Source organism: Mesoplodon densirostris, chromosome 3, assembly GCF_025265405.1.
Source record: "Mesoplodon densirostris isolate mMesDen1 chromosome 3, mMesDen1 primary haplotype, whole genome shotgun sequence".
Lineage (NCBI taxonomy): Eukaryota > Metazoa > Chordata > Mammalia > Artiodactyla > Ziphiidae > Mesoplodon > Mesoplodon densirostris.
This window is the reverse complement of record NC_082663.1, coordinates 105,861,978-105,879,615: the sequence shown is the minus strand read 5'-3', so window position 1 is coordinate 105,879,615 and position 17,638 is coordinate 105,861,978. Positions and strand designations below refer to the sequence as shown.

At 39.5% G+C, this 17,638-nt stretch overlaps 1 pseudogene; it reads right to left on the bottom strand.

The window, feature by feature from the left end:
• Positions 1 to 294: 294 nt before the first annotated feature.
• LOC132485380 (nucleolin-like) lies at positions 295 to 2,380 on the bottom strand (annotated as a pseudogene).
• Positions 2,381 to 17,638: the final 15,258 nt, after the last annotated feature.

Here is a 17,638-nt window from a genome sequence, read left to right as displayed (position 1 = left end):
ACTCCGTAGGAAAAAAATGGTTTTGTACATGGGAGGAAACAATATAAATTCAAAACTTACAGATAAGGGTTAGCTCTATCACTCATCTCTTTAAAAAGTTTATACGAATATCCAGTCAACACTATCAGGGTTATCTCCCTTGAAATGTTATCTATACAGATTTCCAAGTAGACCACAGGGCTGTATACTGTCTTGGAATGTCCTCGGAAGGCTCCGTCATTGAGCAGGTAACAGAGTAAAAACCTCAGAGTCCTTTCTTTCAAATGGAAGAGGGAAAGACAGGGATAGAAGAAACTATTCAAACTTCATCTTCTTTCCTTGTGGCTTGTGGTCTCCTCCTCCTCCTTCTCTAGGCCTCCTCGGAAGCCTCCTCACCCTCCAAAGCCTCCCCAGCCTCTGCCACCAAATCCACCTTGGCCACTGAAGCCACCTTCACCCTTAAGCTTGGCCCAGTCCAAAGTAACTGTGTTTCCATCAATTTCACCATCTTCCATGGCCTCCTTGGCAGCTTTGGCATCTTCCTCGCTGTTGAAGTCTACAAAACCAAACCCCTTGGAGGATCCAGTCTCCCAGTCAGTGACTATCCTTGCACGAATAGAGCTGTCAAACGACTCCTTTAATGTTTCTTCTGTAGTATCCTCAGACAGACCTTTGACAAACAGAGTTTTGGATGGCTGGCTTCTTGCATTAGTTGATCCCCTGGGTCCTTGCAGCTCCAGCCTGATGGCTCTGCCCTCAATTTCCCTTTTATTACATGAATTTAAAGCTTATTTAGCATCTTCAAATGAAGCAAATTCTATAAATGCATACCCTTTAGATTTGCCATTTTGGTTCTGGGGCACTTTGATAAACGTTGCCTTCTCAAATACTTCCTGAAGAGTTTCTTCCGTTGCACTATAGGAAAGGTTGCTTAAAACCAGGGTTTTTGATTCACCACTCCAAGTGCTATTCTCTCCACCTCTATAGTCTTGACTTTGACGTTTCTCTTTGGTATAGTACAGGGAAATGGATCGCCCATCTATCTCTGTTCCCTGCTTTTCTTCCAAGGTTTTCTCTGCATCAGCTTCTGTCTTAAATTCAATATAAGCAATCCCTTTATTCTTTCCATCCTTGCTGACTAATCTGATCTCCACATCATCTTCAAACACTTCTTTTAATTCTTCCTGAGTAACTTTATAAGACAGATTTTTAGCCAAAAGTGTTCTCACATCTCGATCTTTCTTACTGTCTTTTCCCTTTGGTTTTTCTAGTTTAATTTCATTGCCAAAGACTTTTAAACCAGTGAGTTCCAAGGCTTTTTCCAGGTCTTCAGCAGATTCAAAATCCACATAGCCAAACTTCCTAGACACACCAATTCTGACGTCAACAACTGCAAGATCATTTTTAGCAAAAAGGTCACTGATACCCATTTTCAATTCAGGAGCAGATTTACGGAAGTTCAGGTTTCCAACAAAGAGATTGAAAGATGTAGTTGGCTCTGTGGCTTCCACTTTCTGTTTCTTGGCTTCAGGAGCTGCTTCTTGCTTGGCCATTTCCTTCTTTCGTTTTCCAGGTGCTTCTTTGACAAGTTCTTCCTCCTCTTTCTCCTCCTCCTCCTCCTCGTCATCCTCTTCCTCCTCGTCATCCTCTTCCTCCTCCTCGACTTCATCCTCATCCTCCTCATCGTCATCCTCTTCATCTTCATCTTCAGCAGTGCTCTTTGCCTTCACAGGAGCAGCTTTTGCTGGAGCTTTCTTTCCTTTGGCTGGTGCAGTCTCCATAGCTGCTGCTTCAGAGTCATCTTCGTCATCCTCATCATCGTCTTCATCGGCATCTTCATCCTCGTCATCCTCATCTTCATCCTCGTCATCCTCATCATCTGAGGCAGGAGCAGCAGCTGTTTTCATCACTGCTGGCTCGAATTCATCCTCATCCTCCTCTTCACTGTCGTCTTCATCTTCCTCATCACTGTCTTCCTTCTTGGCATTCTTGCCGTTCTTTGCTCCCTTGGCTGGAGCGGCTGCTCACTTCTTACCAGGGGGTGCTACGAATGCTTTGCCAGCTGTGGCTCCCTTTTTGCCAGGTGTTGCTACTGCTTTGGCAGGTGTAACTGTCTTCTTGGCTGGCGTAGCGGCTGCATTTTTGCCAGGGGTGACAACTGCTTTCTTTGCCTGTGTGCCAACTGAAACCTTTTTTGTTGGGGAAACCATCATCTTCTTTGCTGGAGTTGTGGCAGGCTTTTTGCCTTTTTTCTGAGGAATAACAACCTCTTCTCCACTGCTATCATCCTCTTCATCTTCTGACATTTCCTCATCTTCACTATCTTCTTCTACCTCCTTTGGGGGAGGAGGCAATTTTTTGGGGTACCTTGATTTTTACCGGCCTTTGAAAACTTTACCATGATGGCAGCTTATGATGGCAGAGTGTGTGGCGAGCAAGTGACGCAGATGAGCCCAGAGGAAGTGAAGCAACGTCGATGGTGGCCGCTGATCGCAGAGCTTGTACGCTTGGCCGCCAGCTAGAGCTCGAGACTCTCTCCAACTTTAGAAGGCAAAATTTCATCTCTTCAGGCACTTGTTGTACCAATTTTTAAAAAATATTGTCACTTTTGACCAAGAATACCCAATAGGGAAAGTAGTGATTGGAAACAAAAAGAATCTAAATAAAAAGACAGAGATATCAACACTCACCACCACATGAGGATGAGATGGCCCTGGAGGCAGAAACCATTCCTCACTGGCCCAGAAAGATGCCAGAAATGGAATGCATGCTTCATAAATGTTTACTGAATACATGAGTGAGCAAATGAATGAATAAATGAATACACAAAGAAATAGCATTCTAATGATGTAAAAAAAAGTCATGTGTGAGAATGTTCTTGGAAATCCTGAAGAGTCAATGCCTTCCCGCGGAGAAGTAAACCTTTTCAAGGTGGCTTAGGATTGGAGGTCAGGAGAGGACTTTGGATAATGAAATCGTTCTAGAAAATTCAAATTACCCTGGAGATGTACTAATCATACTCCAAGCCTGAATCTTAATGACACCTAAGAGAAGAAAGAAGTAAAACCAAACCAAGAGTTTTGTTCACCCCCATCTAGTATATCGGCCATTCGTACATTGCCAACTTTCCTTTCTCCATCTCCCAACTAAGCAATCCTGAATTTGAGTGTGGGGTGTGTGTCAAGGAAAACAACAAATCTTAAAAGTCTGCCAGATGCACCCCTTTACATTCTTCCAGGCAAAGAATCCCATTTCTTTTGCTCAGTGACCATCACTGCCCCCTTACATTAGAGTGCCAGATGAAGGCTATTCTGTGACTGTGATTCAGAATTCCTGGCATTTACTACCCAGTTAATTGTAGCTTCCAATTAGTCTCTCCTGATAAGGAGAGGCAATGTTTTCTCACTGATGTGATCTTGCACTACACACAAATTGGTGGGCAGAAACAGATTACTGCTTTGTGCTGCTGCAGCATCTTACTAAACTAAACCTGAAATCCAGATGGGAGTTTTTAGCCCTGGTTTTCTTAGTATTGCTTCAACCTTAATTTTGCAATTTACCACAAACAGTGTTTACAGGGAAGGAGTGAGTCTTCCTTGGTGTGCCCCCTCTGCTTAATTTTTCTGGGCCTTCCCTAACAGCTTTGGTATTTCACAGGAAGGCACATTTTATTAAATGGAGACTTTGTGTCCTACATACATATATCTGGATTCCACAACAATTTTACAGCTCTTTCAAAACCCAGTTTCAAGGGCGTTTAAGCGGGAAATATGAGTTTCATGAGGTTTCCTAAAAATGGACCCAGCAATCAGTGTCTGAAGAAGCCCTCGAGGTGATTCTGATGCAAGGTCAAATTTAAAGTCCTTTAAAGATTCAAAGGTCATTGAGGAATATTGCCGAAGACCAGTGGTTCCCAAACTTCAATGCATCAAAATTACCTGAAGGGCTTGTTAAGACCCTGATTGCTGAGCCCCATCTCCAAGTTTCTGATTCAGTAGGTCTGGGATGCTGGCCAGGAATATACATTTTTAAGTTCCCAAGTGATGCTGATGCTGCTGGTCTGGGGACCACATTTTGAGAAACACTACAGAAAATTTAATCATTTACTTCTTTGCAATCTCTTGTAGCATTATTCCAGTGTTGCACTTTGGATGTAAAACAAAATCTAACAGGATCTTTGGACCATGGTCTCAAAATGTTAAATTTATAGAACTAAATGGAAAAACACTGAAGGTTTTAAGAGGTCAGAGGGAGACTTGTTTCTGATGCTCTGACTTTGAGAGAAATCTTGGGTATGAAGTAATCTGGAAATGCACTGTACGTTTGTACAGGACAGGACACAGATCTCTACTTCAATTTTTTGCCAGGCAGTTTGTGTTAGAGAGGTTCATCTGTCCCCTAAAAAGAACAACTGTAGCACTAAAGGACTAGAAAGAATAAAGTATCAGAGATTGAGAAGAAGATGAGCCTGGTTGCCATTTTATCACTGACTTGCCTGGTGAGCAAATGTTTAACCTCCCTAGAAATCAGTTTCTCGTCTGTAAAATGCATTTAACAAATGTGCATTGACTCATCCATGTGCAGAACACCAAACTTCATCCTGTTGAAGAGACAAAGATAAATTAGACATCTTTCCTGAAGATAGACATGCATATAAATAGCTGCAGTATATGGCAGAAAGTGAGAATGCCACTGAAAAAAGCACCATAATACTATGAAATGATGGTTCCTATCACTACATCTTAATGATTCTTCCATTTTCTAGGCCCTGGGCTTGATAATTTAGAGTCATCGTCTCCTTTCTCCCCAATTTCCACAAGGTCCTCAAAGTCCCATTGATCATCCCTTTGAAATTCCTCTCAGCATCATTTCCTATCCTCCTCACAGCCTCAAGTCCTTCTCAGACCTTGTCACTTTACTCCACAATTTCTGCAGTACCAGAAACACAACTCTAGATGCCTGCCATCATCTTTCTTTCCAGGACCTCCTGTAGCCTGGTACTAGATTCATCTTTCAAAAGGGGAGCTTGTATCCTCCTTTCACAACTCTGCCTTTATCAGTTCCTGCTAGACTGCTCCACCTAGCATTCAGGCATCCTCCAAGTGCCTCCCTCTCCCATCCACCACAGCCTGCCTTTCCTCCCAAGCACTACTCCTCTCTCCTTCTAGACCTGGTCCCTCCTGTCTCACCAACACACTCCATGCACCAAAGCTATGAGCCTTTACCAACATTCCACCAGCCTTTTAGAAGATCCCCCTTTCCTTTGACCCATCCACGTTTGGTCCATCATTCAACACCACCCCCTAAATGTTTTCTCTCCGTTCTCCAATCACGGTGTTTTCTCCTGCTCTGAATGTCTACCACCTGGGTCAACAAGTTCATCACAGGGTCCTGTTTCTTATTGTCTTTAGAGCCTAGAGGCATCTCTCCTTTGAGGGGAGGGATTAGGTCATTTACTTTGGAATTTCTTCCTTTCTCCTGTGCCCATTGCCCTACTCCCAGTTACACGGCACTCTGCTGCTCAGATACACAGGTCAGCACAGGATATGCAGCAGAAACTCTGGAAATGTTTGGTGGGTGAATGAAGTAAGGCAGTGGACATCTGTTGCTTTCTTTTTGCCAGGCTGACATGCAATCACCATTTCTGATTCCCATGCTTTCTTTCCTTATGGTTCTATGCTGCTAAGAAATGTGGCCCAGGCCTGGGTAACTGGAATTCTGGATCCTCTGGTCAGTCGTGATTGCTCATGGATGATTAAGTGGCTCAAGTCAGGCCAAGTGGAACCAGTGAGACTCAACTTGAAGCCTTTGTCATAACTACAGGATTAAAGAAACTCTCTAGCTGCTGTTCTTGAAGATAACTGGATATTCATCTGCAAAGGCTGGCAGACATCTTAGCAGAGATAGCCTGCCTCAGAAACATGTCAACCCACAGAAAAGACAAGTGGAGAGATGCAAGAAGACAGATTCCTAACACCACTGACCACCTGAATTAAACTGTGCCTGAAGCCAGTGCCCTCGACCTTTCAAAAGCCAATAAAAGCCTTATTTTCCTTAAGCTAGTTTGATTTGTTTTCTATCATTTACTGTCAAGAGAGGCCTATTAATTTGAATAACAATAATAAAAGCTGACACAAATTGAGAATTTACTATACACTATGCTGAGTACTTACAGTAAAAAAAAAAAATGCATTTAATCTTTTGATAAAAGACCTTTTCTAAATAATTGTGGTGAGTCAATAATAGTGGATGATTTTTTCTGGTTGAAATAGGGTACTGATAGCAAACTTTATATACCAGATGGTGTTACTGATCTCTCATGATAGATTTTCTAATCCTAAAATGTGGACAAGCATTGGAGAAAATGTCAAAAATTATATCTGTAGCTACTGAGATATATATGTATCATAGCACTTGTATCTGCCAATTATAACATTTTTACTCCATGTAATAAAACCAGTTATTTCATAAAAGAGTTGTATGAGTATGCCTTATGGAATATGTGGGTATCTCTGTAACTAAATTTTCTGAACATAATTAATTCATTTAATTACATGAAGGCTAATATGTTTTTTTTAATTTATTTTTTTATATAGCAGGTTCTTATTAGTCATCCATTTTATACACATCAGTGTACACATGTCAATCCCAATCTCCCAATTCATCACACCAACCACTCCCACCCCCCACCGCTTTCCCCCCTTGGTGTTCATACATCTGTGTTCTCTACATCTGTGTCTCAATTTCTGCCCTGCAAACCAGTTCGTCTGTACCATTTTTCTAGGTTCCACATATATGCGTTAATATACGATATTTGTTTTTCTCTTTCTGACTTATTTCACTCTGTGTGACAGCCTCTAGATCCATCCATGTCTCTACAAATGACCCGATTTCGTTCCTTTTTATGGCTGAGTAATATTCCATTGTATATATGTACCACAACTTCTTTATCCATTCGTCTGTCGATGGGCATTCAGGTTGCTCCTGTGACCTGGCTATTGTAAATAGTGCTGCAGTGAACATTGGGGTGCATGTGTCTTTTTGAATTATGGTTTTCTCTGGGTATATGCCAGTAGTGGGATTGCTGGATGATATGGTAATTCTATTTTTAGTTTTTTAAGGAACCTCCATACTGTTCTCCATAGTGGCTGTATCAATTTACATTCCCACCAACAGTGCAAGAGGGTTCCCTTTTCTCCACACCCTCTCCAGCATTTGTTGTTTGTAGATTTTCTGATGATGCCCATTCTAACTGGTGTGAGGCGACACCTCATTGTAGTTCTGATTTGCATTTCTCTAATAATTAGTGGTGTTGAGCAGCTTTTCGTGTGCTTCTTGGCCATCTGTATGTCTTCTTTGGAGAAATGTCTATTTAGGTCTTCTGCCATTTTTTGATTGGGTTGTTTGTTTTTTTAATATTGAGCTGCATGAGCTGTTTATATATTTTGGAGATTAATCCTTTGTGCATTGATTCGTTTGCAAATATTTTCTCCCATTCTGAGGGTTGTCTTTTCGTCTTGTTTATGCTTTCCTTTGCTGTGCAAAAGCTTTGAAGTTTCATTAGGTCCCATTTGTTTATTTTTGTTTTTATTTCCATTATTCTAGGAGGTGGATCAAAAAGATCTTGCTGTGATTTATGTCAAAGAGTGTTCTTCCTATGTTTTCCTCTAAGAGTTTTATACTGTCCAGTCTTACATTTAGGTCTTTAATCCATTTTGAGTTTATTTTTGTGTATGGTGTTAGGGAGTGTTCTAATTTCATTCTTTTACATGTAGCTGTCCAGTTTTCCCAGCATCACTTATTGAAGAGACCATCTTTTCTCCATTGTATATCCTTGCTTCCTTTGTCATAGATTAGTTGACCATAGGTGCGTGGGTTTATCTCTGGGCTTTCTATCTTGTTCCATTGATCTATATTTCTGTTTTTGTGCCAGTACCATATTGTCTTGATTACTGTAGCTTTGCAGTATAGTCTGAAGTCAGGGAGTCTGATTCCTCCAGCTCCGTTTTTTTTCCCTCAACACTGCTTTGGCTATTTGGGGTCTTTTGTGTCTCCATACAAATGTTAAGATTTTGGGGCTTCCCTGGTGGCGCAGTGGTTGAGAGTCCACCTGCCGATGCAGGGGACACGGGTTCGTGCCCCAGTCTGGGAAGATCCCACATGCCGGGGAGTGGCTAGGCCCGTGAGCCATGGCCACTGAGCCTGCACGCCCAGAGCCTGTGCTCCGCAACGAGAGAGGCCACAACAGTGAGAGGCCCACGTACTGCCAAAAAAAAAAAAAAAACGAAAAAATTTTAAGATTTTTTGTTCTAGTTCCGTAAAAAATGCCATTGGTAATTTGATAGGAATTGCATTGGATCTGTAGAATGCTTTGAGTGGTATAGTCATTTTCTGAATATAATTAATTCATTTAATTACATGAAGGCTAATATGTATATTTTTTAAAATATCATTGGAGATACTTTACAAAAAAAAGAATTACAAAAGTTGTTATAAAACTTCTTTTTTAGAAGACAGTTGAAGTAAAATAAAGCTTTGGATGTGAATTATTTAGGATCTTCTGATGTAAAAGCCATAGGCAAGTACCTTTATAAGAGATTGACACCTGGAGCTAGTACATACACACAGACACAAATTGACAAGATTTATAAAGGGTATTTTGGTTAACAAGGAGGGTTAAATTCCCACCACATTTATTTCTGTAATTACTTTTGGACTTGGGTTCTATCTGCAATCTTTTAAAATGTCATTATTTTATATATGTGGACACGTAGCATAAGTGGAAAGTCACACTAAAAATGAGAACAAATAAGAGCTTTGACTTAAATTTTAAGTTCATAAGATAGGGTATTTTTGCAGGAAAGAATAAAAGGTCTTGGTAAAATGTCTTTAGCCCACGCTCAGTGAACTACCAGAGTTATTATAAGTTTTAGCTCTTTTCAACAGAATGGCTTGTTAACTGGGAAAAAAAAAAAGAAAAAAAATCCCTGTCTGTCTTATGAAAACCATTTTCTTTGCCTACTTAAAGCTGGTTGTCACATATACCATTAACTTTTAAACTCAGGGTCAGTTCACTTGTCATTACTCAAGAAAAAATTGTTATCTCCTCTGTTCAGATACATTTTCTGATTCTTGAGGAAGCCTAAACATTTTGGTAACACCAAATCAGTAGTGAAAAAAGCCCTCCTCCATCACAGGCAGATATCCACACCTAGACTTGCAAAAAGAGCAAGAAAACAGAAACAAAAATAATGGAGGGAAGAAAAGGAGAGGGAGAAAGGAGAGTTAAAGGAGAGCATCTTGCTGTGAGAACACAGGGAAAGAACCCATGCCTTGTGCACATTCTTTCCATGGGCTACAGATGCCCTTGCATGCCCTCGCCATGGGTATTTTTCTAGTGATCATTGATGTCCAGATAGAGGCAACACTTTTATTTAGAACAACTACAAAGAACTCTGAAAAATCAGGCTATCGTGTAATTAGTATTAACAAGCCGAACATAAATTTAAATTCCTTCACCTTTAGGAAAGAAAAGGAAACTTATGATTGTGACATAAAGTTCTACTAGGGAAATCTGAAGAACCTTGATCACCAAATGTTTTCAAAGAGGCCAGATTTCTTCCGTGTAGCCAGGCTGGAAAGAGATAATGGAATCTTTTCTTAATGGTGATCATACACTGGCTGTGAAATGTAATTTTAGAGCAAGCCACAAGGAAATAGTCATGGACCTGTTTGCAGTAGGGATCAGGGACTCTGAAATTTCTCAAAGACTCAAAATGCAAAATGACATTAACCTGCAAGCAGTTCTAGACATGGCAGATACTCAGCGGTGTTGAAGCAGCAGAATTTGGATATGCTAGCTGAGAATGTGGAGGAATCCAAAAGAGTGGTTGTCATTTTGTCAGAGTGAGGAAAATAATGGCAGAAGAAAACCACAGCTATAGATCAGAGAAGAGCCGTTAAGGGAAGCAACACATGGGAGCCAGAGCCTGCATCTGCCCTGAAGAGGGTCTGCCTCTGGAACATTAATGTACAGAACCAGGCAAGTGTTTGAGCCAAGAGAATGCACCATGAGGGATATCTTGTTTAATGGTCCTCAGATGCTTTTCCTGATACTGATCATAAGAATGGCAACAAAGTAGTTGTGCTTAAATTTGACTCAGGGGAAAGAAATGTCTTAATCTCTGAGCCCAGATAGAATTTACAAATATTTATTTATATTGCATCACCTCTCTTGAATTGTCATTGTGCTAGAAAAGAATAAACAGTAGAATGCTGGGTGTAACCAGCCCATGAAATGTGCACAGAGTTTATAGCAGCAAATATGCAAAGTCTGGTTAAGGCAATGACTAAGATTTCCATTTATCTTTCAAGTCAGAAAAAGTCAAAATTTTAAATCTCAAGAGATCTAATGGCAGGAATAGAACTTGCTGAACGGATTCATTTAATTTATTTTGAGTGTGTTTTGTACTGTTAGAAACTCCAGGGACTATAAGGAAATCAAAGAGCTTGAGTTTTTTTCTAGGGATACAAGATACGCTAGAAAGTTAACAGTGTAGCAACCATTTAAAACCACAATTTGAGTGATATCACAAAGCTGCAGTTGGTACCAACTGACAATAAGTCGCTGCCTCAGAGCTTCCATCACTTCGCAGTCACCATATTATACTCAATCCCCACCTACTTAGACGTATGAGTTTTAACAAGTAGTGAAACTTCCCTGATTCTCAAGGTTTGCATCTCAAAAATGGGTGTTGGAATTGAGACCCACTCCCCTCTCAAATCTCTATGAATATTTGATGATTTCCAAGATCCTATTTGGACACTTTGATATATAATCAACCTTTCTTATTCTCCAAGTAGGAAACCAACCAATATTTATATTGCTCTTTCTCTCTGAAATATGGAAGATCAAAGGGGAAATCAAAGTTGGAAGAGGTGAAGGAGCAAAATGAAACTTCCTTTAACATGATACCTATTTATGTCAGGTCAACTAGTGTCCCCAGTTTTACAAATGAAAATTATAATGTATAGAACCTGTAAAGTCCACCTGTAGCCTTTTAACCTCAGAATCTCTATAATTTATTATATAATTAATACTTGAACTAGAAGGTGGAATGAAGAAATATAATTCCTGATTAAATTTAACATAAAACATATGAATTGTTTGAAATATAAAAAGATATAATGTAAAAAATGAAAATTCTGTTGTTTATTTAACTCTATTATGCCACTCAGATTTCAAACTGTATGAATGATTATTGTCAGTGGCAGCTTATGTATATCTCAAACAGTACTCTGTCATTCAGGCATCAAAACTGGAAGACTGTTATTCAATAGGTATAATTCTGTTAAGCTAGCTTTTTAAAAATTGTATTGGGATATAACAGATTTACAATGTTGTATTAGTTTCAGGTTACAGCAAAGTGAATCAGTTATACATATACATATATCCACTCTTTTTTAGCTTCTTCTCCCCCACAGGCCGTTAAAGAGTATTGAGTAGAGTTCCCTGTGCTATACAGAAGGTCCTCATTAGTTATCTGTTCTATATATAGTAGTATGTATGTATCAATCCCAGTCTTCCAGTTTATCCCTCCCCCCCTTACCCCCCAGTAACCATAAGTTTATTTTTTACATTTGTAACTCTATTTCTGTTTTGTAGACAAGTTCATTTGTAGCCTCTTTTTAGATTCCACATATAAGTGATATCATATGATATTTGTCTTTCTCTGTCTGACTTACTTCATTCAGTATGAGAATCTCTAGGTCCATCCATGTTGCTGCAAATGGCATTAGTTTCTTCTTTTTATGGCTGAGTAATATTCCATTGTATATATGTACCACATCTTCTTTATCCATTCCTCTGTTGATGGACATTTAGGTTGCTTCCATGTCCTGGCTATTGTAAATAGCACTGCTGTGAACATTGGGGTTCATGGTTTTCTCTGGATATATGCCCAGGTGTGGAATTGCTGGATCATATGGTAACACTATTTTCAGTTTTTTAAGGAACCTCCATACTGTTCTCCATAGTGGCTGTACCAGTTTGCATTGCCATCAACAGTATAAGCTAGCTTTTTGCTTTTTATTTCAAGACTGGTTCTATCACATTTATAATTTAGCCAGTGCCTTCAAATCATCATATTGACTCCACCAGAGTAATCTCTCTCTTTCCTACTTTGTTTTCTTCCTTTATTTCTTTCACTTTAACAGATTTGATAAAGTTGAAATGTCTATTTTCTTTTTTTCCACTTGAACTTAAAATAATAGTAATAATATCACATGTGTAGTGCTAGGGGGAGATGTTCACATTTATTTATATTGCTCTATCTCTCTTAAATTGTCATTGTGCTAGACTAAATGGTAAAACCTTGGACATAACCAGCCCTTGAAATGTACACAAAGAGTCTTTATCAGTAGCACATAAAAAAACAAACTAAGGTACAGAAGATTAAGGGGACTTAGCAAAGTGACTCAGTCAAGCTTGTTTTCTAGGCCATTGCTCTAACTATAGGAACATACTAACTTTGGACTGACAGAGCATACTACAGGAATTTAATATCATACTTTAACTTCTAAATACCAACTATTTGGCAAATAATTATGGAAAAGGCACATGACTTTAAAACGTAATTCTCTCTTTTCATACCAATCATACACTTCTTAGCATAATTTTTCTTTTATTATGGAGCATTTTCAACTGTAGTACTTCCATTGATGATGCTAATCACTAAGTGTATTCGGTATCTCTGCCATATAATGACATTGTTATGTGATACTGAAGAATTAAAATGTATGCCTAACTAAACTGAGCACAGCTTTCACTTTAAAAGCGAGAAAGAAGAAGGAAGAAAGAAAGGGAGAGAGGGAGGGGGAGGGAGGAAGGAAGGAAGTTAGTCAGTCAATTAGTTAGTTAGTTAGTTAGTTAAATAGCCAGGTAAAAAGAAATTGGAATCACTTCTTCACTTTAACCATAAAGAACAGGTTTTTTTAAGTCATTGGATTATGTTAGAGCATTGCACAAACCTTCTGATTCTATCTTCTTACAGTTCTTTCGTGGCTTTATATAACACTATAAGCATCTCTGGAGTAATTTTAAGTAGCACATGTGAAGTATGTCATTGAGAATTTATGGGTAATATTTATTGGAGTCACTGAGTTGTCTCCATGAAATTTTTAACAACTTTAACTTCACAAATGATCTACCAGATTTGCAGTACACAAGAATCTCAATTGCTAGAATTCTGAAAGGTATAGTGAAACTCAGATATTCAGAATCAATAGGGTGAGCTGTATATTTGGCTACAGAAATGTGATTGTTAATTTTGTATCAAATTGACAGATGCCCAGATATCTGGTTAAACTTTATTTCTAGGTGTTTCTGGATACGAACTTTGAATTGGTGAACTGGGTGAAGCACATGGCCCTCTCCCATGAGAGTGGGCATCATTCAACCCACTGAGAGCCTTAATAGAACAAAAAGGTGGAGGAAGGTTGAATTCACTCTTAGCCTGACTGCTTAACCCAGGACATTGATCTTCTCCTGCCCTCCATGCTCCTGGTTCTCAGGCATTCAGACTGGGACTGGAAAATATACCATCTACTCTCCAGCTCTCAGCCCACTGAACTACACCGTCAGCTTCCCTGGGTCTCCAGCTTGCAGAGAGCAGATTGTGGGACTTCTCAGTCTCTATAATCATGTGAGCCAATCCCTTACAATAAATGGATAAATATAAGATATATATATCTTCTATTGGTTCTGTTTCTCTGGAGAATCCTGACTAATACAAGGGGAAAGAGGCATCCAGATAATTCAGAAGTATATAATGGAGCTCCCTGATTTGCCTAGAAGAAGAATCAGTTATGTCTTTTATGGTGGAAGGATATTCTACTTCCCAATAGGCAGGGAGGAGCATGCATGTAGTTTGTACATTCAGTAAGCAAGCTCACCGTTGTGAATCTACCAGGTATATGCTAGCCACTAATGATAACAAGAAAAAGGCATAGTGACTGCCCTCAAGGAACCTAGTGTCAGAGTTTTAAGATGACCCACTCTCTGCCTTACTTGAAGGTGATAGAGGAAGTATTCATTCATTTCCTCATTCGGGATTAATTAGGTACCTAATACAGTAAAGGCTCTGTGCTTTGTGCTGCTTATAGTGTAGTGAACAAGGCAGGCTTGACTTTTGCTCTCATAGAGTTGAACCTCAGGGTAAATAGATAAGTAAGTATTTTGTCACCATTGCTCTCTGTGTTAAAAAGGAAGAGGAGGGCTTCCCTGATGGTGCAGTGGTTGAGAGTCCACCTGCCGATGCAGGGGACACGGGTTCGTGCCCCGGTCCAGGAAGATCCCACATGCCGTGGAGCGTCTAGGCCCGTGAGCCATGGCCACTGAGCCTGAGCGTCCGGAGCCTGTGCTCCGCAACAGGAGAGGCCACAACAGTGAGAGGTCCGTGTACCGCAAAAAATAAAAAATAAAAATAAAAAAAGGAAGAGGAGAGTGCTAAGAGAGGATGTGTGGACAGACAGCACCTTGGCCGGGGGGAGGGGAATGCTGAGCTATCTAAAGGATAAGTTAAAGGTGACTCGGGGAAGAGGAGAAGTGTTTGGGAGAGAACATTCCAGCCAGAATGAAAAGCATTTGTAAAGACTGTGAGGCCAGAACTGAAAGGCAAAGGTGGCTGTGTTAAAGTGGAAGATGGGGATTACGTGAGGTGAAGACAGAGAGAGAAAGGCCAGCCTATGCAGAGCCTCACAGGCCATGTTAAGGATTTCTGTCTTGATCCTAACAGTCTCTGAAGGGTTTCAAGCAGAAAAATGATGAGATCAGATTTGTATCACTTAAAAATTTTCCTGCCTTCCCTGTGGAGAATGGATTAGTATTCAGAGGTACAAAGCTGTTGTACAAGTCCTGGTATTCATGGTATGATGGAGGAGATGGCCAAAAAGTGTACAGATTCAAGAGATATTTAGGAAGGAAAATGGACAGCAGAGAGTAAAGGATTGAACATGGGGGTAAGGGAAAGTCTGGTACCAAAGATGACTTCCAGGCTCCTGGCATGGTTGGTGGGGTTCTTCACTAAAATGGAGAGAAGCAAGATGGGGGGCAAGGTGAGCTGTGGCAAGTCAGGGAGAGGACAGTATTGAGGATGACTCCAAAGTGTTAAACTGGGCAGCTGTTGCATTTAGCAGAAGACTCCATGAATGTGTGTTAATGGCTTTTGGGGGAGAATGGATTTTCAGTCATTGTCAAGCATCATAATATTACTTCATAATTTGTATGCATTCATTACTGTACCATACATCAATGATTTAAGACAAATATAGCCTAATCAGTTATATTTAGCAAGATTAGTTAATATTAGCAATATTTGTCACTCAGTTACAGTATAACATTGTTCATTGACTCTTCCTTCCCACCTCTCCCTGACTTGCTTCCACATGATTGTGTCCTCACTTTATCTGGATGATGATATGGAAAGAGATGATCATTGAGGTTAGACTCCATGGTTCAAATCTTGGTGCTATCACTTGCTAATTGTATGGTTGTGACAAGTTGGTCAAACTCTCTATATCATATCATATATCATATTATATTTATTGTAATATAAATACTATTCATATTATTCACCTATAATAATACCTACTACAGGAGTTTTGTGACATTTTAATAGGAAAATCTATCTAAAAGGACTGATACAGTACCTAGCCTATGTTAGACACTCAAAAAAAAAAAAAAAGGCTATTGCCATATAGTCTCAGAGTGTCCTTGCTCCTCTCCCGATACCCTCTCATCCGGCAAACCAAGATGGTAGATGTAGCTCTCCAGCCCCACCCTTTGTGGAGAGTAGAAAAGGAGTACCGTTCTAATTTGAGCCTAGTTTGCATGTCTCACAGGGGGCCTCCCTACCTCTCTCTCCTACTGTTTGGCCTGTCCCCTCTCCAAAGGACATGACACCCTCTCCCCCAAGACAACTGCTGAGGGCAAGAATTTCATCCCTGTATTTCTTCTGTTTACACTTACTCTCTTTAAAAACAAAAGGAGAGCAGGTCTTTTATTAAACACAGGGATATACCACAATAGGAGGATACATCAGAGTTTCCTCAGGCCCCCTTTGCCTGGACTGGAGGTAAGACCCTGACTGCACTACTTTCATTTTCAGGAAAGTGTGCAGACCCAGAAATGGTATCCTGGCCTTGGGTGTCCCAAAATGGTTTTGGCTGAGACATTGGAGTAGTTGTTTATGTGGACATAGCGTTAGTTTCAGCTGCCAATTTTAGAGTTAAATGGCTTACATCACTACAAAATTTTAGCAGAACATGTTTTCCAAAATAAATGTCATTAAATCTACATTCCCACCAACTGATGAGAGACTTGAACTCAGCAAATATGGCGAAAACAGCAGATCAGCAAAAGTAAGAAAAACACATGCTCCCTTCATATGGTAAAAATGACTCTTCCTTCGTCTCCAGAAAACACATCTACTTGGTGAATGAGCAAAGTGAATTCTGCTTCCGCTGAATGTAGGGAATTCATAAAAGGTATCTGCTTGTTTCCAGTTCAAGTTGCATGAGATATTATTGAATTTACATTTCCATGACTTAACTGTACATTTTAAAATTAACAGTGAGTATCTCTTTATTTTATATTAATAATTTTAAAACAAACCTATTCTAAAGTCCTAAAGAAAACAGTTTTGGCAAGTCAGTCAGGGCAACAGTATCCCTGAGGAAATTTGCACTAGGAGTCTTGCAAATAATTTAAGTAGTGTCTTCTGGAGCTAAGGGTCCTACCTATCTTCAGGGTGGTTATCTTTATAGTTCTGAAAGTTAATGAGCCGCAAAGTGATCATTTAAGGGCTAGTTTCACAGTAGTGGCCATATGAGTTTGTCATTGTGATGACATTTCTTAGAAAATCATCTCAATTTGTACCTTCTACTTTGAGAAGAGGGAAAAAAAAGAAAAACCTTTATACCTTATTTCTACCCATTACCTCCATCTGGGATACAAGCAGTGTCTGATCAAACATATGGCACATAAACAGTAATTTAATTAAATGTGAACAAAGCCTTTTCATGTACCATATTTAAATTTTGAAATGTAGCCCAGTTTTCCTTCTATTTAAAATACATGAAACAACATGCAAAAAAAAAAAAAGCACATTGTTAATGACAGATGTGATGATATGTACAGAGCCCTTGCAGCATGATATGGCCTGGCTCCATCTATGTAGGTAGGCTATTTTGAATGTACTCCACCTTGGCACTCAATAGAGTTGAATATTTTTGTCCTGACCAACCTATCATTTTAATAAAATTGCAAGCATAGCTTCGTTGTGATTTCATCCAGTTCTAGCATCTGAAATGATTTGATTTAAATGATGCTAGGGTGTTTAAAGCCCAACCACGAGCTAACCAGGAATGTTTATTTAAAGTTGTATGTTCTCTTAGAAGTTCCTGGGCAAATCAGGGGACAAGTATAAGTTTGAAAAAAGATGAGTTTTAGACACTGCCTGTTCAGAAGATTTAAAATTCATGTCGCTAATTACGAGTATTCCTACAACAAAACAGGAATTTGACTAAGGACTCACATGATATTAATAAAATAAAACCCAACTATCCTGCCATAAAGTTGGCCAAAAAGAGTGAAAATAAA